Below are 27,518 nucleotides of genomic sequence, written 5' to 3'. Positions count from 1 at the left end.
AATAGGCTATATTAATCAGAAATACAGAATCGATGTGTGAATAGTTCCATTAAATGTTTATGCCCATACAGAAGATAGATATTATCCTCTGAAAACGCGCTGTCATTTTCTGGAGAAATACACATTAGGCTTAATTTAGAAGCAAAAAGCAAATAATAAAATAAGACAAACAAGTTTGAAATAGAGAACTAACCTGGGTAAGGAACTTCTTTAGAAATTGTGATTTAACACTTCGAGTGACAGACCTCATCATAATCTGCTGAAAAAACAAACAAACAATTAAACAACTTTGCGTTAATTACAGAGATCTACAGCATAGAATATTATCATGAAAGTGCTGAACATAGATTAAAAAACCCCGAAACTGACTCTTGACGGAGTTGAGATGGCAAATAACTGCTGACATTTTTCTAAAAATCATGTTGAATTTAGAACAAAAAAAAATAAAAATTGTCCAGTGATATGCTGCCACCTAGTGGACACACTTCTTTGCAGGCTTTGAAATAGCACAGGACAAGCGTAAAGTTATATTTTCATAAGAGCAAAATCATCAGAAAAAAAATGAATGTTCATAAGAGAGAGAGAGTAGATGTCAGTGACAACTGTTTAATATATACATCATGATAGTAATAGCAATTTTATATAGCGCCAACATATTCCGCAGCACTTTACAATTAAGCAGGGACATATACAGACAATAACTTCAATATAAGGTAAGCCAGATTAAACAGTTATATTAGGAGTGAGGGCCCAGTAGGAGAATAGTGCTTGTTATTTCAGATCCAGCAATTGTAATAAATGGGGGATTTTCTTATAAAGCTGCATGCTCTGAGCATCATTTAAGTGCAATTAACAAGTGCATGGATGGTGTGGAAACGGATGAATAGGAGGAAGCAGATTATGAATAATGTTTAGAAGGAGGGAACATGGAAGAGTTAGGTTAACCCCATCATGAACGGAGGTATTTTCGGTTTTGAGTTTTTGTTTTTTGCTCCCCTTCTCAGAGCCATAATTTTTTTTTAGTTTTCAGGGCTTGTTTTTTGCTGGACAAGTTGTACTTTTGAACGGCACCATTGGTTTTACCATGTCGTGTACTAGAAAACGGAAAACAAATTCCAAATGCGGTGAAATTTTTTTACTAGGTTCACTAAATGCTAAAGCTGTCCTGCCATTATGATTCTCCAGGTCATTACAAGTACATAGACACCAAACATAGAATCATAGAATCGTAGAGTTGGAAGGGACCTCCTGGGCCATCTGGTCCAACCCCCTGCTCAAAGCAGGATTCGCTAAATCATCCCAGTTAGATGTCTGTCCAGCCTCTGTTTGAAGACTTCCATTGAAGGAGAACTCACCACTTCTCGTGGCAGCCTGTTCCACTCATTGATCACTCTAACTGTCAAAAAGTTTTTTCTAATATCTAATCTGTGTCTCCTCCCATTCAGCTTCATCCCATTGCTTCTAGTCTTTCCTTGTGCAAATGAGAATAAAGTTGATCCTTCTACAATGTGACAGCCCTTTAGATATTTGTAGACAGCTATTAAGTCTCCTCTCAGTCTTCTCTTTTGCAAACTAAACATTCCCAAATCCTGCAACCTTTCCTCATAAGACAGGGTTTGCAGACCGGTCACCATTCTGGTCGCTCTTTTCTGAACTTGCTCCAGTTTGTTGATGTCTTTTTTAAAATGTGGTGCCCAAAATTGGACACAATATTCCAGATGAGGTCTGACCAAAGAGGAGTAGAGGGAAATAATTACTTCACGTGATCTAGACTGTATGCTTCTGTTAATACATCCTAGAATTGCATTTGCCTTTTTTGCTGCTGCATCACACTGTTGACTCATATTCAGTCTGTGATCTATTAGTATACCCAAGTCTTTTTCACATGTGCTGTCACTTAGCCCTATTCCTCCCATTCTATATATGCTTTTTTCATTTTTATTGCCCAGATGTAGTACTTTGCATTTCTCCCTGTTAAAAACCATTCTGTTAGTTGCTGCCCACTTCTCCAGTTTATTTAAATCTTTTTGAATCCTCTCTCTCTCTTCTCTAGTATTAGCTATCCCTCCTAGCTTTGTGTCATCAGCAAATTTAATCAGTTTACCCTCAATTCCTTCATCTAAATCGTTGATAAAGATGTTGAACAATACAGGGCCCAGGACAGAGCCCTGTGGTACCCCACTTGAGACATTCTTCCAACTGGATGTGCAGCCATTTACGACCACTCTTTGGGTCCGATCACTAAGCCAGTTATGAATCCACCTAACAGTTGCCTTGTCCATTCCATACTTAGTCATTTTTTCAATAAGGATTGTATGAGAGACTTTGTCAAATGCTTTGCTGAAGTCAAGATATACTATATCTACAGCATTTCCTTGATCCACCCAATCAGTAATACCATCATAGAAGGAAATTAAATTAGTCTGACATGACTTATTAGTTACAAACCCATGCTGACTCTGTTTAATCACTTCATTCTTATCCAGGTATTGACATACATGTTGTTTAATAATTTGTTCAAAGATCTTTCCTGGTATAGAAGTCAGACTCACCGGCCTATAGTTGCCTGGGTCCACCTTCTTCCCCTTTTTGAAGATAGGAACAACATTTGCTCTTCTCCAGTCTTCTGGCACTTCTCCTGTTCTCCAAGAATTTTCAAAGATTATGGAGAGGGGTTCAAAAATTTCTTCTGCTATCTCCTTCAGTACTCTGGGGTGTAATTCATCTGGACCTGGAGACTTGAATACATTTAGGTTAGCTAAGTGTTTCCTCACTATCTTTCTGTTTATAGATATCCTGGATTCTTCTATTCCCTTAATAGGACAGTGAATAACAGTTGATGTTACATTTCCTTTCTGAGAGAAAACAGATGCAAAATAGGAATTTAAAAGTTCAGCCTTCTCAACATCCTGTCTTACCATTTCATCATTTTCATCCTGTAAAAATCCTGTAGCATCTTTGACTTTTCTTTTACTTTTGACATATCCCCAAAATCCTTTATTATTGCTTTTGACATCTCTTGAGGCTTGCAATTCATTTTCAGCTTTAGATAATCTGATTTGTGCCTTGCAGGTTCTGCAGACAGCATTATATTCTTCTTTAGATATGCCTCCTTCTTTCCATTTTATAAACATTTTTTGCTTCCTTTTTAGCATGTGCTTAAGTTCTGTGTTCATCCATCCTGGTTTCCTTAAATGCTTCCTATTCTTCCCTCTTTTCGGAATTGTTAACAACTGTGCTTTGAGAATTTCATTTTTCAAGATTTCCCATCCTTCCTGGACATTTTTGTCTTTAAGGATATCCAGCCATTGGATCCCTCCAATTCTCTTTCTGAATCCCTTAAAATCTGCCTTTCTGAAATCTAACCTTGACGTCTGAGTCTTCACAGGTCTTCCGCCTCTAGTTATCCAAAATTCTAAAATAGCATGGTCGCTACCGCCTAGGGTCCCAACCACTTTTACCTCCTCAACCATTTCCTCCCTGTTTATAAGGATTAGATCCAAGGTAGCAGTTCCCCTTGTTTTCTCCTTTACCTTTTGGAAGATAAAGTTGTCAGCAAGAGAGGATAAGAATTTCCTTGACCTGTTAGTTTTGCCTGAGAGAGATTCCCAACAAATGTCTGGATAGTTGAAATCTCCCATGACAACTATGTCATATTTTTTGGAGAACTTGGCCATTTGATGCATAAAGAGTTCATCCATATCTTCAGCTTGCACAGGCGGCCTGTAGTAAATGCCTACAATGGTGTCCTTTCCATTGTTCTGTCCTTGTATTCTTACCCAAACAGTTTCCACAGAACTCCCAGTCTCTGAAGCTTCAATCTCTGTGCAGATATACGCATTTCTAACATACAATGCGACACCCCCTCGTTTATCAAGTCTGTTTCTTGCAAATAAGTTGTATCCTTCTAGTCTTGTATTCCAATCATGTGTATTGTCCCACCAAGTTTCAGTGATTCCAATGACATCATATTTCTTTTCCTGTGTTAGTAGTTCCAATTCTCCTTGTTTGTTGCCCATGTCTAGGATCTGTTTTATCTAAGTGGTGGTAAACAATTCCAAACATTATAAAAAAAGAAATAAAAATTGGGCCATATTCCGAGACCTGTAGCGTCTCCATTTTACGTGATCTCGGGTTGGGTACGGTCTTATTTTTTGCACGCTGAGCTGAGACTTTTAATGATACCATTTTGGTGCAGATATGATCTTTTGATCGCCCGTTATTTCAGTTTCAGGTTAATACTTTTTTTTTTATTGATAGATCGGGCGATTCTGAACGAGGACATACCAAAACATGTTCATGTTTGATTTTTTTAACTGTTTTTTCTTGAATGGGGCGAAAGGGGGGTGATTTGAACTTTTTTTTTTTTGTTTGTTTAACTTTTGGCATGCTTTAGTAGTCTCCATGGGAGACAGCTTTTAGATCAGTAGGTGAGGCTCCAGCAAGTGTGCCCAAAAAATTCATCATAATTTACGCCAAAAAGTGGCTTAAATATGGTAGGACATAAATGTAAACTAGTCCCTGACTGGAGTAGATTTCTGTGGTGGCACTAGGCAGTTGAAAGATGCACCAATTTAATTAAAGAGGTGCGCACGCCTAACTTTCACTGTGTCGTACAGAAATGACCCCAACCCATACTCTTTATGTGGCAATTGATTCCACTAATGCTGCATATTACAAAACTATTCAATAATCTTATCATACACTTTGGATTTACGCATCAGGCAACCAACAAATGACAATGACAAAAAAAATATCCAGCCAGACTCGGGGGAACATGACTTCAGATTAATCCACTCCACCATGTTTCTTCAACCACTGTTATCTCTGTCATGCAAAACCCCACAAGAAGGGACTGGAAACTCTTTAAACCTCCACAAACAATAGGACGACCCTGAGCCGAATTCTATCCAGTAATCTAATTAACCGAGCAAGTTCTAGTTACAAGTCCCCAGCGGACGAGCTCCTTGTAACACTATCTCATGCTGACAGCATTTCCCGACTGGTACCGCCGCATCAATTAAATCTCCTAAATGCTTCCATTCAGATGCCAACCACACGGATTTATCAGCCAGCTCCTAATATCACTGCTGTACAGGAGGCCCTACGTAGCACTGAGCGCACGCAGATACGTGGTCCGTTCTTTTTGGGTCAATACGTGGACATCTTGGATTAAAGGGCTTGCCCAGAATTCTGTAAATAAAGCGTGAATATTCCAGCCTAATGTATTATCTGTAGGTAATAACTATTCGATTGGTTTGGGACCTCAATCAATTGCTCCGATGAGTGACTTTATGCAGCATTCTCTCCTAACAGCAAGACCAGAACCAGAAGGGGTAGAAGAGAGCCGCAAAATTGACAGTGCTAATGGCAGCAGTGCGTCTTTAGTGTCACAGATCTGTCAGAGCCAACGTGCAACCTGCGACTTCATTCAACTCCTCCTGGGTGCAGCCTTGGAGTGATAGAAGATTGAGGAACGAGTGCGTGGTTCTGGATATCAATGTGGATTTCAGAAATCATGATCTGTGCCCCACACTAGGTTACAACACTCTTGAAGTGACTGGTCAAGCGCAGCCAATGCCATGCCCTGGCATTGCCTGGCCAGTCACTAAAGTGGCTAAGCCCTAAAGTGGCTTTTGTCCTACAAGACGGAGAATGGAGTGTCAGGGAGCTTTTATGATCCAAGGGCACAAACTGGGTCCCAACATGGAAATTGGCCTGAGGTCACTGCTCCCCTTTATCCAACTCCCCCCGCTAGTTACATCATTGACACCCAGTCTTTACTGTTGCAGTAGCTCCATGATGTGTAATTTCAAATGTAAATGATGTCCAAGATTGGGATCATCCCGATCATCACTTGTTTCCTAAGTAAGCTCAACAAGGGATTTCGTAGCTGGAGGATTCACAGACAAGAATGGATACGTTATGAAGAATTTATAGTTTAATTATATCTAGAAATCATGGCTGATGCCCACAATAATATCAAAGCAGCCACCAAAGGATAATAAGTAAGTGACAGAAAACAAGGATTTAATATCTGTATTTAGTGATCAGTATTTTCCCCATCCAGGATCAGTAACAACAGGGCCCACAGATAACATGAAGCTTCATCCAGTTCTATTCACAATTGGGAGCTAACGCCTACAACAACATCGGAGCAACCACCAAAAGAATGAGCAAGTGACAGAAGACAAGTATTTAATATTTGTACTTAGTTCTTAGTATTTTATCCATCCAGGGGAGCAGTAACAACAGGGCCCAGAAACAATATCAAGCAGCATCCAGAATTCTTCTCACGATTGGATACTTACACCCACAACATTGGAGCAGCCACCAAAGAATAATGAGCAAGTGACAGACGACAAGGATTTAATATCTGTATTTTCTCCATCCAGGTGGAAGAGTAAGGCCGGGGTCACACTGGCGAGGAATACGGCCGAGTGAGAGGCGCTAAAAGCACGCATTACACACGGACAAATGATTCTCTATGGGGTCCCTCGCACCAGCCGTATATTTCTCCTCTGTATCCTACGTTCCGTGCCACTCGCAGCATGCTGCGATTGTCAGCGTACTATGCCCGTAGTACGCCAATGCAAGTCTATGGGTGCACAAAAAATACGCATTACACACGGAATACACGTGTGACTTGCGAGAAATACGCACCTGGTGTCTTTTAGCAAAGCCGGCAATTCAGTGTGCGATACAGTAAACTCACACTGACAGGTTTAATAAAGAAACGAAAGAATAGATATAGACACATAGAATACACACATATATATATATATATGCATTCTATATGTCTATATCTATTCTTTGGTTTCTGTTAGAAACCCTATCATAGGGCTCCATTATATGTCCATTTTGCAAGCCTGCGAGAAAATCTCACCATACGGATGCCATACGGATGCTTACATGCGCAAAATACGCGACCACACCTTGATTACGGATGACATACGGAGCACTGTTTAGGGGCCATTCATCCGTATTACGCATGTAAAATACTGACCGTATTTTGCGTCGGTTAGTGTGACCCCGGCCTAACAATTGGGCCAGCAGATATCTAGCTGAATCCAGCGTTCTCCTTTCAATCGCCTCTGCATTATTTGTACGATAAATATTAAAATAAAAAATGGTTGATTTTGGGTAGAAAGTTTGGTGTTTGTTAGGTCATAGTGATTTCATTACCCACCGCATGCGTAAAGCCGCTGCTTAGTCACAGCCCCTACAGCCCAGCAGTTTCCTACTGACAGCAGGGAGTGCAGTGTAGACTGACAACCACATTTGCATAACCACACCCACCTAGTGAGTCATTTCGAAAGACAGACCCATGTAACCCGAACGGAAAAATGTTTTACCCACGTAAAAAAAATCTGAATTACACAAAGCCCCCCAATAAAAGGCTTTCTTGTTAGTTTTCTCCACGTTATTTATGATCACAGCCGTCCACCGCCAACCAGAGCTGTCCACTGGTGACAACCGCCTAACATGTATGGTGCGGGCTCAACAGCTGGTTGCTCCATGGAGCGCGGGCGCTGGCTGTGTTATACAGCCTACGTCAGAGAGTAACTGCCCAGATTGTAGCTCTGAAGACGCCAGTTTTACCTTTTAGACGCTCCTAATTCTGACAGCGCAGATTACTTTGTGCTCCTTTCATCAAAACTGGCAAACCATGCGAAGAGGAGACATCGAAAGCGATCGATGAGGGGACGACTCTGGTTGTGTTATCTAATTAGCAGCTAATTCATAAGTAACTTGCTGATTACCACAGTCATTTCCTCAGATATCACAGAGAAATCGAGTGGACAAACGAATCAGCCTCTGACGAGAGATCAAGCTGGCGAGCAGCTGTGTCTAAGGAGAGATCGAGCGGGGGAGCAGCTGCCTCTGAAGAGAAATCGAGCGGGCGAGCAGCTGCCTCTGAGGAAAGATCAAGCGGGCGAGAAGCTGCCTCTGAAGAGAGATCGAGCGGGCGAGCAGCTGCCTCTGAGGAAAGATCGAGCGGGCGAGCAGCTGTGTCTAAGGAGAGATCGAACGCGGGAGCAGCTGCCTCTGAAGAGAGATCGTGCGGGCGAGCAGCTGCCTCTGAGGAAAGATCAAGCGGGCGAGCAGCTGCCTCTGAAGAGAGATCGAGCGGTCGAGCAGCTGTGTCTAAGGAGAGATCGAGCGGGGGAGCAGCTGCCTCTGAGGAGAGATCGAGCGGGCGAGCAGCTGCCTCTGAGGAAAGATCAAGCGGGCGAGCAGCTGCCTCTGAAGAGAGATCGAGCGGGCGAGCAGCTGCCTCTGAGGAAAGATCAAGCGGGCAAGCAGCTGCCTCTGAAGAGAGATCGAGCGGTCGAGCAGCTGTGCCTAAGGAGAGATCGAGCGGGGGAGCAGCTGCCTCTGAGGAAGGATCGAGCGGGCGAGCAGCTGTGTCTAAGGAGAGATCGAGTGGGGGAGCAGCTGCCTCTGAAGAGAGATCGAGCGGGCGAGCAGCTGCTTCTGAAGAGAGATCGAGCAGGGGAGCAGCTGCCTCTGAGGAAAGATCGAGCGGGCGAGCAGCTGCCTCTGAGGAAAGACTGAGCGGGCGAGCAGCTGCCTCTGTGGAAAGATCAAGCGGGCGAGCAGCTGCCTCTGAGGAAAGATCGAGCCGGGGCCTCTGAGGAGAGACGGAGCGGGCGAGCAGCTGTGTCTAAGGAGAGATCGAGCGGGGGAGCAGCTGCCTCTGAAGAGAGATCGAGCGGGGGAGCAGCTGCCTCTGAGGAAAGATCGAGCGGGTGAGCAGCTGCATCTGAGGAAAGATCGAGCGGGCGAGCAGCTGCCTCTGAGGAAAGATCGAGAGGGCGAGCAGCTGCCTCTGAAGAGAGATCGAGCCAGGGCCTCTGAGGAGAGACGGAGCGGGCGAGCAGCTGTGTCTAAGGAGAGATCGAGCGGGGGAGCAGCTGCCTCTGAGGAAAGATCGAGCGGGCGAGAAGCTGCCTCTGAGGAAAGAACGAGCGGGCGAGAAGCTGCCTCTGAAGAGAGATCGAGCGGGCGAGCAGCTGCCTCTGAGGAAAGATCGTGCGGGGAAGCAGCTGCCTCTGAAGAGAGATCGAGCGGGGGAGCAGCTGCCTTTGAGGAAAGATCGAGCGGGCGAGCAGCTGCCTCTGAGGAAAGATCGAGCGGGCGAGCAGCTGCCTCTGAGGAAAGATCGAGCGGGCGAGCAGCTGCCTCTGAAGAGAGATCGAGCGGGCGAGCAGCTGTGTCTAAGGAGAGATAGAGCCGGGGAGCAGCTGCCTCTGAGGAAAGATCGAGCGGGCGAGCAGCTGCCTCTGAAGAGAGATCGAGCGGGCGAGAAGCTGCCTCTGAAGAGAGATCGAGCGGGCGAGAAGCTGCCTCTGAAGAGAGATCGAGCGGGCGAGAAGCTGCCTCTGAGGAAAGATCGTGCGGGCGAGCAGCTGCCTCTGAGGAAAAATCGAGCGGGCGAGCAGCTGCCTCTGAAGAGAGATCGAGCGGGGAAGCAGCTGCCTCTGAAGAGAGATCGAGCGGGCGAGAAGCTGCCTCTGAAGAGAGATCGAGCCAGGGCCTCTGAGGAGAGACGGAGCGGGCGAAGAGCTGTGTCTAAGGAGAGATCGAGCGGGGGAGCAGCTGCCTCTGAGGAAAGATCGAGCGGGCGAGAAGCTGCCTCTGAGGAAAGATCGAGCGGGGGAGCAGCTGCCTCTGAAGAGAGATCGAGCGGGCGAGCAGCTGCCTCTGAGGAAAGATTGTGCGGGGAAGCAGCTGCCTCTGAAGAGAGATCGAGCCGGGGCCTCTTGAGGAGAGACGGAGCGGGCGAGATGCCTCTGAAGAGAGATCGAGCGGGCGAGCAGCTGCCTCTGAGGAAAGATCAAGCGGGCGAGCAGCTGTGTCTAAGTAGAGATTGAGTGGGGGAGCAGCTGCCTCTGAAGAGAGATCGAGCCGGGGCCTCTGAGGAGAGACGGAGCGGGCGAGCAGCTGTGTCTAAGGAGAGATCGAGCGGGGGAGCAGCTGCCTCTGAAGAGAGATCGAGCGGGTGAGCAGCTGCCTCTGAAGAGAGATCGAGCGGGCAAGCAGCTGCCTCTGAGGAAAGATTGAGCGGGCGAGCAGCTGCCTCTGAAGAGAGATCGAGCGGGGGAGCAGCTGCCTCTGAAGAGAGATCGAGCGGGCGAGCAGCTGCCTCTGAGGAAAGATTGAGCGGGCGAGCAGCTGCCTCTGAGGAAAGATCAAGCGGGCGAGCAGCTGCCTCTGAAGAGAGATCGAGCCGGGGCCTCTGAGGAGAGACGGAGCGGGCGAGCAGCTGTGTCTAAGGAGAGATTGAGCGGGGGAGCAGCTGCCTCTGAAGAGAGATCGAGCGGGCGAGCAGCTGCCTCTGAAGAGAGATCGAGCGGGGGAGCAGCTGCCTCTGAAGAGAGATCGAGCGGGCGAGCAGCTGCCTCTGAGGAAAGATCGAGCGGGCGAGCAGCTGCCTCTGAGGAAAGATCGAGCGGGCGAGCAGCTGCCTCTGAGGAAAGATCGAGCGGGCGAGCAGCTGCCTCTGAAGAGAGATCGAGCGGGCGAGCAGCTGTGTCTAAGGAGAGATAGAGCCGGGGAGCAGCTGCCTCTGAGGAAAGATCGAGCGGGCGAGCAGCTGCCTCTGAAGAGAGATCGAGCGGGCGAGAAGCTGCCTCTGAAGAGAGATCGAGCGGGCGAGAAGCTGCCTCTGAAGAGAGATCGAGCGGGCGAGAAGCTGCCTCTGAGGAAAGATCGTGCGGGCGAGCAGCTGCCTCTGAGGAAAGATTGAGCGGGCGAGCAGCTGCCTCTGAAGAGAGATCGAGCGGGGAAGCAGCTGCCTCTGAAGAGAGATCGAGCGGGGAAGCAGCTGCCTCTGAGGAAAGATCGTGCGGGGAAGCAGCTGCCTCTGAAGTGAGATCGAGCGGGCGAGCAGCTGCCTCTGAAGAGAGATCGAGAGGGGAAGCAGCTGCCTCTGAAGAGAGATCGAGCGGGGAAGCAGCTGCCTCTGAAGAGAGATCGAGCCGGGGCCTCTTGAGGAGAGACGGAGCGGGCGAGATGCCTCTGAAGAGAGATCGAGCGGGTGAGCAGCTGCCTCTGAGGAAAGATCAAGCGGGCGAGCAGCTGTGTCTAAGGAGAGATTGAGTGGGGGAGCAGCTGCATCTGAAGAGAGATCGAGCCGGGGCCTCTGAGGAGAGACGGAGCGGGCGAGCAGCTGTGTCTAAGGAGAGATCGAGCGGGGGAGCAGCTGCCTCTGAAGAGAGATCGAGCGGGTGAGCAGCTGCCTCTGAAGAGAGATCGAGCGGGCAAGCAGCTGCCTCTGAGGAAAGATTGAGCGGGCGAGCAGCTGCCTCTGAAGAGAGATCGAGCGGGGGAGCAGCTGCCTCTGAAGAGAGATCGAGCGGGCGAGCAGCTGCCTCTGAGGAAAGATTGAGCGGGCGAGCAGCTGCCTCTGAGGAAAGATCAAGCGGGCGAGCAGCTGCCTCTGAAGAGAGATCGAGCCGGGGCCTCTGAGGAGAGACGGAGCGGGCGAGCAGCTGTGTCTAAGGAGAGATTGAGCGGGGGAGCAGCTGCCTCTGAAGAAAGATTGAGCGGGCGAGCAGCTGCCTCTGAAGAGAGATCGAGCGGGGAAGCAGCTGCCTCTGAAGAGAGATCGAGCGGGGAAGCAGCTGCCTCTGAGGAAAGATCGTGCGGGGAAGCAGCTGCCTCTGAAGTGAGATCGAGCGGGCGAGCAGCTGCCTCTGAAGAGAGATCGAGAGGGGAAGCAGCTGCCTCTGAAGAGAGATCGAGCGGGGAAGCAGCTGCCTCTGAAGAGAGATCGAGCCGGGGCCTCTTGAGGAGAGACGGAGCGGGCGAGATGCCTCTGAAGAGAGATCGAGCGGGTGAGCAGCTGCCTCTGAGGAAAGATCAAGCGGGCGAGCAGCTGTGTCTAAGGAGAGATTGAGTGGGGGAGCAGCTGCATCTGAAGAGAGATCGAGCCGGGGCCTCTGAGGAGAGACGGAGCGGGCGAGCAGCTGTGTCTAAGGAGAGATCGAGCGGGGGAGCAGCTGCCTCTGAAGAGAGATCGAGCGGGTGAGCAGCTGCCTCTGAAGAGAGATCGAGCGGGCAAGCAGCTGCCTCTGAGGAAAGATTGAGCGGGCGAGCAGCTGCCTCTGAAGAGAGATCGAGCGGGGGAGCAGCTGCCTCTGAAGAGAGATCGAGCGGGCGAGCAGCTGCCTCTGAGGAAAGATTGAGCGGGCGAGCAGCTGCCTCTGAGGAAAGATCAAGCGGGCGAGCAGCTGCCTCTGAAGAGAGATCGAGCCGGGGCCTCTGAGGAGAGACGGAGCGGGCGAGCAGCTGTGTCTAAGGAGAGATTGAGCGGGGGAGCAGCTGCCTCTGAAGAGAGATCGAGCGGGCGAGCAGCTGCCTCTGAAGAGAGATCGAGCGGGGGAGCAGCTGCCTCTGAAGAGAGATCGAGCGGGGGAGCAGCTGCCTCTGAGGAAAGATCGAGCGGGCGAGCAGCTGCCTCTGAGGAAAGATCGAGCGGGCGAGCAGCTGCCTCTGAGGAAAGATCGAGCGGGCGAGCAGCTGCCTCTGAAGAGAGATCGAGCGGGCGAGCAGCTGTGTCTAAGGAGAGATAGAGCCGGGGAGCTGCTGCCTCTGAGGAAAGATCGAGCGGGCGAGCAGCTGCCTCTGAAGAGAGATCGAGCGGGCGAGAAGCTGCCTCTGAAGAGCGATCGAGCGGGGGAGCAGCTGCCTCTGAAGAGAGATCGAGCGGGCGAGAAGCTGCCTCTGAAGAGAGATCGAGCGGGCGAGAAGCTGCCTCTGAGGAAAGATCGTGCGGGCGAGCAGCTGCCTCTGAGGAAAGATCGAGCGGGCGAGCAGCTGCCTCTGAAGAGAGATCGAGCGGGGAAGCAGCTGCCTCTGAAGAGAGATCGAGCGGGGAAGCAGCTGCCTCTGAAGAGAGATCGAGCCGGGGCCTCTTGAGGAGAGACGGAGCGGGCGAGATGCCCCTGAGGAGAGATCGAGTGGGCGAAAAGCTGTCTCTGAGGAAAGATCGAGCGGGGAAGCAGCTGCCTCTGAAGAGAGATCGAGCGGGGAAGCAGCTGCCTCTGAGGAAAGATCGTGCGGGGAAGCAGCTGCCTCTGAAGAGAGATCGAGCGGGCGAGCAGCTGCCTCTGAAGAGAGATCGAGAGGGGAAGCAGCTGCCTCTGAAGAGAGATCGAGCGGGGAAGCAGCTGCCTCTGAAGAGAGATCGAGCCGGGGCCTCTTGAGGAGAGACGGAGCGGGCGAGATGCCCCTGAGGAGAGATCGAGTGGGCGAAAAGCTGTCTCTGAGGAGAGATCGAGCAGGCGAGCAAATGCCCCTGAAGAGAGATCGAGATGGAGAGCAAGTGCCTCTCAGGAGAGATGGAGTGGGCGAGCAGCTGCTCTGAGGCGGGAAACTTATCACCCAATCAGCGCCGATCACCGAGGAAAGGCGCGTTGCCTGCCGAGGGCGGGGCTTCACCTCAGACAGCCAGGGGGCGGGGCTTCATCTCAGGCAGCCAGGGGGCGGGGCTTCACCTCAGACAGCCAGGGGGCGGGGCTTCACCTCAGGGAGCGTCGTCGTTGACCCGGCGCCATTTTTGTGTAAGGTCCTTTACGTCAGAATCGTGTCAGGCGGGAGCGGCGCCGACACACCGACCGTTTGACGGGTGAGGAGACTGTGACGTGTGTCCAGTGACGATATATATTTACCACAAGTGCTGAAGCCGCCCGTTGTTATCTCTCCCCTCCAAGTCCGAGCATACAACCTCTTCTCTGAGGTGAAGCTATGCGCTCAGGGCGATATAATGGCGTCCTGTGTGGAAAATGACAGAAAAGTGATATTCCTGCACTATATACATACTATTTTTTAGGTTACTGTAACATTTCATGTTATGTTAAGTAAAAAAAAAAAAACTTTAATCCGGTGTACTACTACCATGCTGAATGGTGAGAGTAGTCCTGTGTGACACCTGAGGTGCCATTAGACATGGGAGACATGTGAACAAGCCCCACAGGGATGTAATTGAAAGCCCCCGAAGCTTGGCCGCCAACCCCGAAGCTCAGCCGCCAACCCCCCCGAAGTTCGGCCGCCCCCCCGAAGCTCAGCCGCCCCCCCGAAGCTCGGCCCCCCCTGTAGCTCAGCCGCCCCCCCCCCGAAGTTCGGCCGCCCCCCGAAGCTCAGCGGCCGCCCCCCGAAGCTCAGCCGCCCCTTGAAGCTCAGCCGCCCCCCCGAAGCTCAGCCGCCCCCCCCGAAGCTCGGCCGCCCCCCCAAAGCTCGGCCGCCCCCCCGAAGCTCGGCCGCCCCCCCGAAGCTCAGCCGCCCCTTGAAGCTCAGCCGCCCCCCCCCAAAGCTCGGCCGCCCCCCCCGAAGCTCGGCCGCCCCCCCCCAAAGCTCAGCCGCCCCCTTCGAAGCTCGGCCGCCCCCCCCCGAAGCTCAGCCCCCCCCCCGAAGCTCGGCCGCCCCCCCCAAAGCTCAGCCGCCCCTTGAAGCTCGGCCGCCCCCCCGAAGCTCGGCCGCCCCCCCCGAAGCTCGGCCGCTCCCCCCAAAGCTCGGCCGCCCCCCCGAAGCTCGGCCTCCCCCCCCGAAGCTCGGCCGCCCCCCCCGAAGCTCAGCCGCCCCTTGAAGCTCAGCCGCCCCCCCCCAAAGCTCGGCCGCCCCCCCCGAAGCTCGGCCGCCCCCCCCAAAGCTCAGCCGCCCCCCCCGAAGCTCGGCCGCCCCCCCCGAAGCTCAGCCCCCCCCGAAGCTCGGCCGCCCCCCCCGAAGCTCAGCCGCCCCTTGAAGCTCGGCCGCCCCCCCCGAAGCTCGGCCGCCCCCCCCGAAGCTCGGCTGCCCCTGAAGCTCAGCTGCCCCCCCCCGAAGCTCGGCCGCCCCTGAAGCTCAGCCGCCCCCCCCGAAGCTCGGCCCCCCCTGAAGCTCAGCCGCCCCTCCCGCCCGAAGCTCAGCCGCTGCAGCAATGGTGAAACGACGCGATTGTGCTGTAAAAACCGCAATATGGTGCTCATATCAGGGACGTTACAGCCTGATCGTCTCCATTGTGCTATATTGGCACGAATTGTACTATTGGCCCCTAATATTACATTACAAATGCCGCCATTACCGCAGTTTGCTTTGTAAAACATACAGTAAATTACTGTTTTGGGGGTTTTTTTTGGAGTCGATTTTGGAATTTAACACGTGTGATCCCCTTTCGTAGGGTGTTACTGGGTTGCCATGGTAGCCAAGGACCCCCGATCTCCGCCATCTCGATACTCCTGTGAAGCCCAGACACGGGGCTGACTCTCCTAGGCGGCCATAATCCTCGTACTGCGGTATATAGGACAAGCATTCACAGGCTGAAGACTATAAAATATAAAGGTTAACCTCCCTACGTATATTAGCAATTTTCGCAAGAGTCAAGGACAAGAGTCCTTGTTGTCAAATCCTGTAATTAACTTGAATGCAGTACAGAAAAAATAATTGAAACATGGTAATTGCCATTTTACAGGCTCCGCACCTCCCTAACAAAAAGAAAAGAATGCAATATGTATATTTCCCCAAAAATTTTTACTGAAAAAATTGTCAGCTGAGCCCTGCAAAAAACAAGTGTTCACACAGAAAGGTCTTCGAGAATATATTTTTTTCTTTTTTACGATGTTCAGAATTTTTTTTAGATGCTGAAATATGTGCCGTAAAAAGAATAATCAACAATGAAATGGTTGTTGTTGTTTTTTTTTATTGTTCCACCACACTTGGAATTTTTGTGGAATTTTTTTTTACGTATGTTTTTGTTGCTGATTTTGTCCCACCCATTAGAATAGGTGAAAAACCTTACAGATTTAAATAGGCAAATCTTCAAAGAAAAAAGTAAGCAATGTGTGCATAGGACTTTAGGAATGTCATTCACTTTGCTGGTACTTGGAAATTGTTCACAACTGCTCAGAAAAAAAAAAAATGTATCATGCACATATCCTTATGGCATAAGTACAACTAGTCACTCAAAAATCATGCCCCTCACACTGCTGTGTGGAAAGAAAAAAAGACTCACACATCAAACAAGCGTAAAGTGATACAAGATGATTTTGCAACAACATGGCATCTGGTATGAGGCATACAAGTATCACTCTTTTCAGTAGCCTATAACCTGTATGCCCATAGTAAGGCCGGAGTCACACTAGAGAGGATTATGGATGAGTGCTATGCTATAAAAGAAATCGCAAAGCACTCGGAACTATGTTAATCTATGAAGCAGCTTCCATCATCCGTTTCCTTCTCGCCCGTATTATATGTGCAGAGGAAATCGCGGCATGCTGCGATTTTCACCGTATCTCGGCCGAGACTCGCCAATGCAAGCCTATGGGTGCGATAAAAAACGGATACCACATCGACCATCAGTGTGCCTTGCAAGAAATACGCAACGGTGTCCTTTGAAAAGCTGGCAATTTAGTGCGCTATACTGTAAAATCACACTGACAGGTTATAATAGAAAAGATAGACTAGAATAGGTGTATGTGTGTGTATATATATATATATATATATGTCAGTGACACACACACACACATATATATATATATATATATATATATATATTTCATAGAGAGATACATAGTAGAATAGCCGGTAATTCATTTGTCAGCTTCTGAAAAATCACTGCAGAACCCGACGGTAGGTCGGAGACAGGAATTACATACAGTAAACCATTGCAGAACAATTAGATTTATAGATGTCAGTGACTAATAGTGTTAGTAGTATGGTGTGTGTAATTTGGGACCTGTAGGTATAGGTGTATTCACGGGAAAAAACTGGCGTGGGCTCCCGTGCAATTTTCTGCGCCAGAGATGGAAAGCCAGTGACTGAGGGCAGATATTAATAGCCTAGAGACCATGGTTCTTTCACACACCCCCCCCCCCGGCTAAAGATAATCTGCCCCCAGCCACCCCAGAAAAGGTGCATCTGTAAGATCTGCCAATTCTGACACTAAAGGTACTGTCACACTTAGCGATGTACCAGCGATCCTAACCAGCGATATGACGCTGTCAGGATCGCTGATACATCGCTAAGTGGTCGCTAGTGAGCTGCCACACAGGCAGATCTCACCAGCGACATAGCTGGGGACGGGGGTCGCTACTTACCTGTCACACTAGGCGATCCTGCGTCCTCCCGCCCGGCTCCACGCTCGTCTCTCCACAGGAAGCGCCGCAGGAATCTGACGACGAGAAGCGGTCCTGAATGTTCTCGCGCGATCAGCGATAATCAGCGGGGGAGCGGGTTGTAGGTAAGTATCAGACAGCGATGTCGCTAGCAATATCACTATAACGTCACAAGTTATAGCGATATTGCTAGCGATATCGCTTAGTGTGACAGTACCTTTAGCGCCTCTCTTCCCACTGCCCAGTAGCGGTCGCATATGGGGTAATAAGGGGTTAATGTCGCCTTTGTATTGTAAGGTGACAGTAAGCCTGGTTAGTAATGGAGAGTAATGGTCCCTCTCTAGGCTATTAATGAATACACCAAAGATTGAATGTAATGGAAGGGGGAGTGTGGGGGGTATTTACTGGATTGTGTGGAGGTATTTACTATATGTGTGTGTGGGGAGATTTAGTGCAATGGGGCTGGTGGAGATTTACTGTATATGGGGGTATTTACTGTGCCTTGCACCGCCATACGGGGACCTCCACTATACTACCAATAGGTAACACATTTAGTCTATTATTTTTTGCACAGCTATTATACCCCATAGTGGGGTTTATATAGATACTCCCATTGGTCTTGGGTTATCTCAGCAATAAGATCTTTTGTATATATACACGTTTAGGCAGGTGTATTTATTTGTTTTTATTATTTTCACCTTTGTAATATTAATTGTATATTAGATCATGGTCTAATATCTTATAAACTTGTTTATAAGCCGAGATTTTCAGCCCATGTTTTGTTTTAAGGCTGAAAGTCCCCCTCTCGGATTATACATGAGTCATATACCGGGGTTCGGAGGGGGAGCTGGGGTGTCAGAGACCATACCCCCTCCTGGCACGTCTCTGCAGCCCCTGCTTCTCTGTAGGTCTGCTCCTGTGTTGAGCGGTCACGTGGTACTGCTCATTAAATCCATGAATATGCGCATATTCATGACTTTAATGAGCGATACCATGTGACCGCTGAACACAGGAAGAAGACAACCGAGGGAGAAGCAGGGGCTGCAGAGAAGACCGTGCGCTAGGAGGGGGTGAGTATGACGGGGGGCCGAGCAATATTCACCTGTCCCTGTTCCATCGCCGTGCACCGCTGTGTCTCCTGGGTCTTCTGGCTGTGATGTTCAGCAGAGAGCGCAATGACGTAGTCAGTGCTCGCCCTCTGCTGAACGTCACTGCAGAGACCCGGGAGACAGAATGGCGATGGAGCGGGGACCGGTAAATATTGCCAGTGCCAGGGGCCTGAGCAAGCGGTGACACTGGCACCTGGCCCCCAGCGACGTGAGGTGAGTACTGTATGTCATTTTTTTTCTTTAATTGCATCAGCGGCAGCAGCAATATATGGGGGGTATTTATGGAGCATCTTCTTGGGCCAGCATTAACCCTTGTGCAGCAGCATATGGGAGGTATTTATGGAGCATCTTCTTGGGCCAGCATTAACCCTTGTGCAGTTGCATATGGGGAGTATTTATGGAGCATCTTCTTGGGCCAGCATTAACCCTTGTGCAGCAGCATGTGGGGGGATTTATGGAGCATCTTCTTGGGCCAGCATTAACCCTTGTGCAGCAGCATATGGGAGGTATTTATGGAGCATCTTCTTGGGCCAGCATTAACCCTTGTGCAGTTGCATATGGGGGGTATTTATGGAGCATCTTCTTGGGCCAGCATTAACCCTTGTGCAGCAGCATATGGGGGTATTTATGGAGCATCTTCTTGGGCCAGCATTAACCCTTGTGCAGCAGCATATGGAAGGTATTTATGGAGCATCTTCTTGGGCCAGCATTAACCCTCGTGCAGCAGCATATGGGGGTATTTATGGAGCATCTTCTTGGGCCAGCATTAACCCTTGTGCAGCAGCATGTGGGGGTATTTATGGAGCATCTTCTTGGGCCAGCATTAACCCTCGTGCAGCAGCATGTGGGGGGTATTTATGGATCATCTTCTTGGGCCAGCATTAACCCTTGCGCAGCAGCATATGGGGGGGTATTTATGGAGCATCTTCTTGGGCCAGCATTAACCCTTGCGCAGCAGCATATGGGGGGTATTTATGGAGCATCTTCTTGGGCCACCATTAACCCTTGTGCAGCAGCATATGGGGGGTTATCTATCGAGCATCTTGTTGGACCACCATTAACTCTTGTGCAGCCCCACCCTCGGCTTATACAGGAGTCAATAAGTTTTCCCAGTTTTTTTGTGGCAAAATTAGGGGGGTCGGCTTAAATCCGAGCATATACGGTATATGTATATATATTGTTTTTTTTATTTTTTCTTATTAAAAATCTATGTGATTTATTATTGGATCATGATCTATTATATATAGTTATTGTGCTGCTCATAATTTATTCACTATTCTTTTTTACGTAAGATTATCATCATTATTTTGTTGGTATAGTGTTTATAGGTTTATGCCAGATATTTATCTTTGCTTATATTTTTTGATTATTTATGCATATTTTACATCCATGACCCATTTGGTAGTCCGTGTATATATTTTTAATTGATTTTAATTATTCTGGTGTGTTGTACAGGCACTTGTTTTGCTTTGCACAATTTTTAATTTTTTGCCATTCACTTCAATAAAGGCAATTCATAATATTAAGTAATCCTTATTTTAATCTTATCTAAATCCGTGGTCCAAAATAGTGGTTTTTGCATAGTGTAGATGACAGGCAATATGGTCGCATCATGCAACCATGCAGCCTGCTATCTAGATGTAGCAGCGCTGAAGAGTGAGGTCACATCCTGCTTTCCTTGACCTTTCTGCAGCAAATGTGCTGCAAAAAAGGTCAACCTGCGTTTTTGCAGCGCTTTTTCACCATCCATTCAAGTCAATGGGTGAAAAACGCTGCAAAATCGCTGAAAGAAGTGACATGCTATAGCAAAGCACAAAATCTTGATGACAAAAAAAAACAATGTGTGTACATGAGATTTCTGAAATCTAGTAGGCTTTGCTGATACTGTAAAAAGCAGCTGAAAATTAGCATAAAAACACAGCAAAAACATCCAGTGTGAACATAGCCTTAGGGCCCCGTCACACATAGTGGCTCACCAGCGATCCTGACAACGATATGAACTTGTCAGGATCGCTGGTGTGTCGCTACATGATCGCTGGTGAGCTGTCAAACAGGCAGCTTCACCAGCGATCAGCACCAGCGACGACGAGCGCAAGCGTCGCTGTGTACCTTAGATACTAGCGCGCTGGTAACCAAGGTAAACAGCGGGTTTATAAGTGCCGCGCGGTGCTTAGAAACCCGCTGTTTACCTTGGATACGAGCTGGGAGCTCGCTGATTGCTGCTCTCCCGCCTGCCACACGCAGCGATGCGTTCTGGCCAGCGGGAGACCAGCGATCAAAAAAAAGTCCAGGGCATTCGAGCATGATCAGCGATACCCGGCAGGGGGGCCGGTCGCTAATACACTGTGTTCCAAATTATTATGCAAATGATTTTTTTCTCTGATTTTCCTAAATAGTCGGTACAAATGACAGTCAGTCTAATAAAAGTCATCACCGGTTAGAGTATACATCAAATTATATTGAAGAAACCTCCCAATAATAACAGTATAATCTCCAAAATGAATAAAAACTCAAACTGCACTGTTCCAAATTATTAGGCACAGTAGAATTTCTAAACATTTGATATGTTTTAAAGAACTGAAAATGCTCATTTGTGGAATTTGCAGCATTAGGAGGTCACATTCACTAAACAAAAAGGATATTTTGGAGTTAAATAGCGTAACAGGCCAAGTTACATGGTAACATAGGAACCCTTCTTTGATATCACCTTCACAATTCTTGCATCCATTGAAATTGTGAGTTTTTGGAGAGTTTCTGCTTGTATTTCTTTGCATGAAGTCAGAATAGCCTCCCAGAGCTGCTGTTTTGATGTGAACTGCCTCCCACCCTCATAGATCTTTTGCTTGATGATACTCCAAAGGTTCTCTATAGGGTTGAGGTCAGGGGAAGATGGTGGCCACACCATGAGTTTATCTCCTTTTATGCCTATAGCAGTCAATGACTCAGAGGTATTCTTTGCAGCATGAGATGGTGCATTGTCATGCATGAAGATGATTTTGCTCCTGAAGGCACGTTTCTGCTTTTTATACCATGGAAGACAGCTGTCAGAAACTCTATATACTTTGCAGAGGTCATTTTCACACCTTCAGGAACCTTAAAGAGCCCTACCAGCTGTTTCCCCATGATTCCGGCCCAAAACATGACTCTTCCACCTCCTTGCTGACGTCGCAGCCTTGTTGGGACATAGTGGCCATCCACTACTCCATCCATCTGGACCATCCAGGGTTGCTCGACACTCATCAGTAAACAAGACTGTTTGAAAATTAGTCTTCATGTATGTCTGGGCCCACTGCAACCATTTCTGCTTGTGAACACTGTTTAGGGGTGGCCGAATAGTAGATTTATGCACCACAGCAAGCCTTTGAAGGATCCTACACCTTGAGGTTCGAGGACTCCAGAGGCACCAGCAGCTTTAAATATCTGTTTGCTGGTTTGTAATGGCTTTTTAGCAGCCACTCTCTTAATCCAATGAACTTGCCTGGCAGAAACCTTCCTCATTCTGCCTTTATCAGCACAAACATGTCTGTGCTCAGAATCAACCACAAATCTCTTAACAGTACAATGATCACTTTTAAATTTTTGGGAAATATCTAATGTTTTCATCTCTTGACCAAGGCATTGCACTATTTGATGCTTTTCATCAGCAGAGAGATCCTTTTTATTTCCTAAATTCCTTGAAACCTGTGCCCTGCTTAATAATGTGGAACATCATTCTTAAGTAGTTTTCCTTTAATTGAGCTCACCTGGTAAACTAATTATCTCAGGCATTTGAGATTGATTTCAGTGATCCAAAGAGCCCTGATACACAATACCATCTATGAGTTTATCTGAAAAACAAAAAATAACATCTTTATGACACTTAAATCCAATTTGCATAATAATTTGGAACACAGTGTGTCACACACAGCGATCTCGCTGGTGAGATCGCTGTTGCATCACAAAACGTGTGACAGCAGCGGTGGCGGGGGCTTTAGTGTAATAGGGCTGGGGGAGTATTTACTGTATTGGGACAGATTTACTATCTGTGGGGTATTTACTGTGTTCGGGGAGAGTTAGGCTGTGTGCAAACGGTGCCCTTTTGTGGCATTTATTTCCGCACGGAATTGACCCCAAACCGCTAGGAAATCTTTATGCTAGCAAAGTCAATGAGAAACCTGAAGTGCTGTTCACATGATCAGTAATTTTCCTTTCCGGATTTGTGTTGCTTTTAAGTCCGCAGCAGGTCAATTCTTTGTGCGTTTTTTTTAAAGTTTTTCACCCATTGACTTCTATTCAGTCCATCAAATACGCCGCCAAAACGCAGGTTACAAATGTTTGCAGATTTGCTGACTTTTTGCTTGCGTTTTTGCGAATTTCTTATGTTTTTTTTCACGCTGTCATCTGTGCAACAGAGATAGAAACAGTGGTTCTGATCTGTGGTAACCTTACCGCCGGTAGATCGTTACCGTTGGTCAGGGTGCTGCGGGGTCACGCTGTCAGATGCCAGTGTGACCCCGCAGATGTGACTGTGACCCGCGGTAAAAAGCCTATTGCAGATCACAGGCGTCAGCTGATGAGAGACTGCTACTCCCATCAACCTACGTCTCTGTCTCCCATGGAGACTATTGAAGCAGGTGTAAAATATAAAAAAAAAGTTTTAAAAAATATAAAAAAAATAAAAAGTTTAAATCACCCTCCATTCACCTCATTCAAAATAAAACAATTAAATATACACATATTTGTTATTGCCGCATTCAGAATCGTTCGATCTATAATATATAAAAATAATCAGATGGATAAACGGCGTAATGAGAAAAAAATTAAAACACCAGAATTGCGTTTTTTTTTGTTGCAGCAACATTGCATTAAAATGGTACACCAAAATGGTATCAATAAAAATGTCAGCTCAGCCGCATGCTTGTGCTGCTGATAGGGAGCTGTTATGATTGAGTCACCGTAGGAGGCAAAAAACAGAAATGCTAGCTAAGTCCTGAAAACCAGAGAAGTTGGCAACTATCAGATTGCAGACCCCTGAACCTATCAACACAACTAGCAGTAGCCGTGGGGGGTTCCTACGATGACCTAGACCCCTCGATCACAGCCGGAGAGATACATAGGCCTAAAGAAGGAAAGGGGAAATCTAACTGCCCCAGAGCAGACCCCAAAGCAATAGGCAGCCCCCCACATATAATGACGGTGAAGCAAGATGAAAACACTTACACAGACAGAAAGACAGGCTGAGCAAAGACGGGGCCAAAAAACTATCTAGATAGGAAGGCTGCTGTCTGCAATCTGCCAAAACCCTATCTGAGACAAAAGCCAACAAGCTGATATAAAAATGGCCCTGAAGCAACTAAGCTTCAAAAACTAAATCAGCACTCAGGTATTTTCAGAAGACAGAGCTCAAGGAACACTGCACACTCCAGCAGGGAGTGGCAGAATCCAAAAAGCAAGAAAAACAAAAACAAACCTTAGATGCAAAAAGGCAAAACAGAAAACTTAGCTTTAGGAGAGCAGGAATCAGACTGGTGTCCAAGAGTCCACAGAGAAATCACCCGCAGGGCAGAAAGGGCGTAGGCTGCCTTAAATCCAGTCAGTGACTCCACTCAGCCAATCGTCTTCATTAGTCCCAGGTGCCTGATAATCAGGCTCACTACCTTCCTTCACTAGAATAGGGAGTTCACCAGGCCTCAGTGACGGAGGGGAAAATGAACTCACAACAGGGAGCGTTCGTTTTTGCCTGTAACCCTGTGCGCACTGCAATCCATTGACTGATGGTCATTCTATGACTGAAACATCTTTACTTTTGGATTGCCTGCACCGCTGCACACAATAAAATTATCTCCTTACAACATTTACTTAGCCAAATTTTCTACAAGATTTACATGGGATAGGATCCTACTTGGGCACCATCCACAGAAGTGTCGTAATTACCAATTTTGAGCAGTCCCTATACTATGCCCCCTCACCACACTTGGCTTTCTAACCCTTCCTGGCTGTGACTTTACACTCTTCCCCCATGCTACCCCCCACACTACTCACTTTTTAATCTGTGCCACTCATACTTTTCCCCAATACTGTCTCCTTGCACTATTCCCCTCAATAGTCTCCTCGCACATTTAACCTCTCACTCTCCATACTGCCTCCTCACACATCACCTGACTACCCATACTGTGTCTGCACCAATCCCCCATACTGTTTCTTCATACATGCTCTCCATCTCCCCCCCTGCTCTTCATATTGTGTCTTCAAACGTCTCACGTTCCCCATATTTTGTCTGCACCTGTCCCTTCCTTGCTCCCCAAACTTCTGTCCTCAAATCCTCCCGTAATACTAAGTCTCCCCCACCACACAAGATAAATCTCCCCCTGCCCCGTTACAATAAATTTCCTCCACACAGTAAATACCCCCAAACACAATAAATTTCCACCCCTCAGTGAATCCCCCAAGCCCCATTACTAAATCTTCCACACGCAGTAAATCTCCCCCACATAGTAGATACCCCACACACAGTAGGCTGTGTGTAAACCGTGTATTTTTTCTGGCCGGAATTGGCCCAGAAACGCTAAGGAATCATTATGCCAGGAAAGTCAATGAGAATCCTGAAGTGCTGCGCACATGATCAGTATTTTGCTTTCAGGACTTGCTGCACATTTCAATTCTCAGCATGTCAATTCTTTGTGCGTTTTTGCCTGCGTTTTTGACCCATTGAATGCACAGGAAAAAAAATACTGCATTTTTGCTGCCAAGAGATGCAGAAACCTTGTAGAAATTTCTGCGTGGCCAGTGTTTATAAGAGGTCATTATTTTTGCTGAATCCCTGCTATGTGTAGCACAGGCGATCAGATGATCGCAGCTTCAAGTCTCCTAAGGGGACTATTGAAGCAAGTGAAAAGTAAAAAAAAAACAAAAAACACAAAAGGTCAAATCAATTCTCTCTTGCCCTATTCAAAATAAAACTTTTTTTAAAAAATACACATATTTGGTATTGCTGCTTTCAGAAATATCTGATCTATCAAAATATAAAGTAAATTATTCCGATCGTTAAACGACATAACGAGAAAAAAAATAGAAACGCCAGAATTACTTTTTTTTTTTTTTAGCCATTGCAATATTACAATAAAATGTATCAACAGGCAATCAAAACATCGTATCTACCCCAAAATGGTATCTTTCAAAACATCAGCTCGACGCACAAAAATAAGCCCTCACCCAGACCCCAAAAAATGGAGACGCTACTGGTCTTGGAAAATGGCGCCATTTTTTATTTCTCTACAAATTTTGGAGGGTTTTTTCACCACTTAAATAAGAGCTATGCGTGTTTAGTATCTGTGTATTTGTAATTACCTGGAGAATCATAGTGGCAGGTCAGTTTTAGCATATAGTACACGTGATAAATAAAAAAATAGGTGTGGAATTGCATTTTTTTTTGCAATTTCACCACACTTGGAATTTGTTCCTCCTATTTCAAGTACACTATATGGTAAAATCAATGGTGTCATTCAAAAGTACAACTCGTCACGCAAAAACAAACCCTCATACAGCTATATTGACAGAAAAATAAAAAAGTTATCACACTGAGAAGAAGGGGAGCAAAAAATGAAAATGCAAAAATTTAAAATCGCCCTAGGGTAAAGGGGTTAAAGGGAATCTGTCAGTTCTATGAACCCCCTAACTCAGACGAGGATTGGAATACAATGTACAGCGGCGAGCGTGATAGCATGTATTTTTATGCAGCTTCCACGATCTGGCTGGGAGAGCCGATATCCAGTCCTTGCTTTGCGATCGCCATCCAAGTTAGACAGCTGTGGCATGTATTTCTCTGGAATAAGACATCAGATCAAAGATAGCAACGTATCATTTTATTTAACTCTCTATGACCTGCATGCTAGTGTAGATTTCATCGGAGAGTTGATCCTAGTGACAGATTCCCTTAAGCAGCTGATATTTCTGGGAGAAGTTACAACCAGCCAACCTTTTCCCCCATGGCAGACTCTACACAGGTGGCTCGAGTCCATCTGAACAGTAGCTGATCGAACATTATGCTGTTTTGGCATTAAGTAGTAAATTTGTTTACCTTACTTTGGAGATGAATCTAGCTGTAGTAAGTGCATGCAATGTGCGGTGTGGATTACTGCCCCTGCCCTCTCCATCATCTGCCCAGTGTGTGTACCTTCTGTTGATGGCCTCATCTCCAGAACTTGGTAGTGTATACATTTTTTTAATACCTAACTCTGAAACAGCTGGTTTTGTCATAGGCTTGTTTGTAACGCTAAACACCATCTGCACAATCACATGGTTGGTGCACAGGAACCCCAAATCTAGTGATGTGTTCTGTTTAAACAGTTTGTACCAAGTATGGAAGTTATTACTAATCCATATCATAGGGGATTACTTCCTGACTGCAGACACCTCCATCGATCCCAAGAATGGAGCCGAGGTCAAGTATGCACACCTGCACTCTAGCTGTCTCTATGAAACTGACGGAATACTGGAGCACGGTGCTTTGCTATTTCTCATAAAGAATGAATGGAGTGGAGATGTTCTACTCTATTCAGACAAGTCTTCAGGATCACTTGGGCTTTCAAGCAGCTAGATCCCAGACTATCAGGAAGGTGTTCCTTATCTTAGAGATAAGGAATAACTCCCATACATGGTACAAACTCTTTAAAGGTATTCTCAAGTTTAGAAGCCATCCCTTAAGGGGGTTTTACACATAGCGATATCGCTATAACGTCACCGATTTTGTGACGTTATAGCGATATCGCTAGCGATATCGCTATGTGTGATACTTAGCTCCGAAAGGCTCCCCCGCTGTCCATCGCTGATCGCGCAAGATCGGGCGGCTCCATTTCTCGTCGTCAGCTTCCTGCTGGGGCTTCCTGCTGTGACGACGAGCGACGTGTGGAGGCGGGCGGGAGGAGGCCAGGATCGCTGTGTGTGAAAGGTGAGTATCGTGCGCTAGGTCGCTGCTGCATCGCTGTGAGGTCTGCCTGTGTGACAGCTCACTAGCGATCATTTAGCGATGCACCAGCGATCCTGACCGGGTCGGATCGCTGGTCGGATCGCTGGTGCATCGCTAAATGTAAAAGGGCCTTTATCAATGGTAGACAGGATAACTTCCCGATAGCTGGGACCCCCGTTGAACTGGGACTCTGAAGAGCCCATAGTGAGTGGAGTAGTGGTCAATCATGGGCATTAATGCTTCATTTATTCATCCTTAATTATACAATCCTCTGTCTCCAAACACAGACAGCCCCCTCATGCCCTCTCCTGCTCCCACCTGCTAACACTCTCTCTGCTCCTCCTCACTGCCGGCGATATCTCTCCAAAT

The 27,518-nt window shown here is 47.6% G+C and overlaps 1 long non-coding RNA gene across 2 annotated transcripts in view; it reads left to right on the top strand.

Moving 5' to 3' along the window:
• Positions 1-13,533: 13,533 nt before the first annotated feature.
• The window catches only part of LOC141058728 (uncharacterized), a 500,694-nt gene continuing 486,709 nt past the window's right edge, over positions 13,534-27,518 (top strand). The window contains exon 1 of one of the 2 annotated variants that reach the window (XR_012222284.1): positions 13,534-13,636. This is a non-coding gene — a long non-coding RNA (uncharacterized lncRNA). Of the gene's footprint in view, positions 13,637-13,664; positions 13,748-27,518 lie in introns of those variants that run through there. The other variant, XR_012222285.1, reaches the window with a different exon arrangement.

Source organism: Dendrobates tinctorius, unplaced genomic scaffold (assembly GCF_039654945.1).
Source record: "Dendrobates tinctorius isolate UK_male_01 unplaced genomic scaffold, ASM3965494v1 ptg000214l, whole genome shotgun sequence".
NCBI lineage: Eukaryota > Metazoa > Chordata > Amphibia > Anura > Dendrobatidae > Dendrobates > Dendrobates tinctorius.
This window is presented reverse-complemented; position numbering and strand designations above follow the sequence as displayed.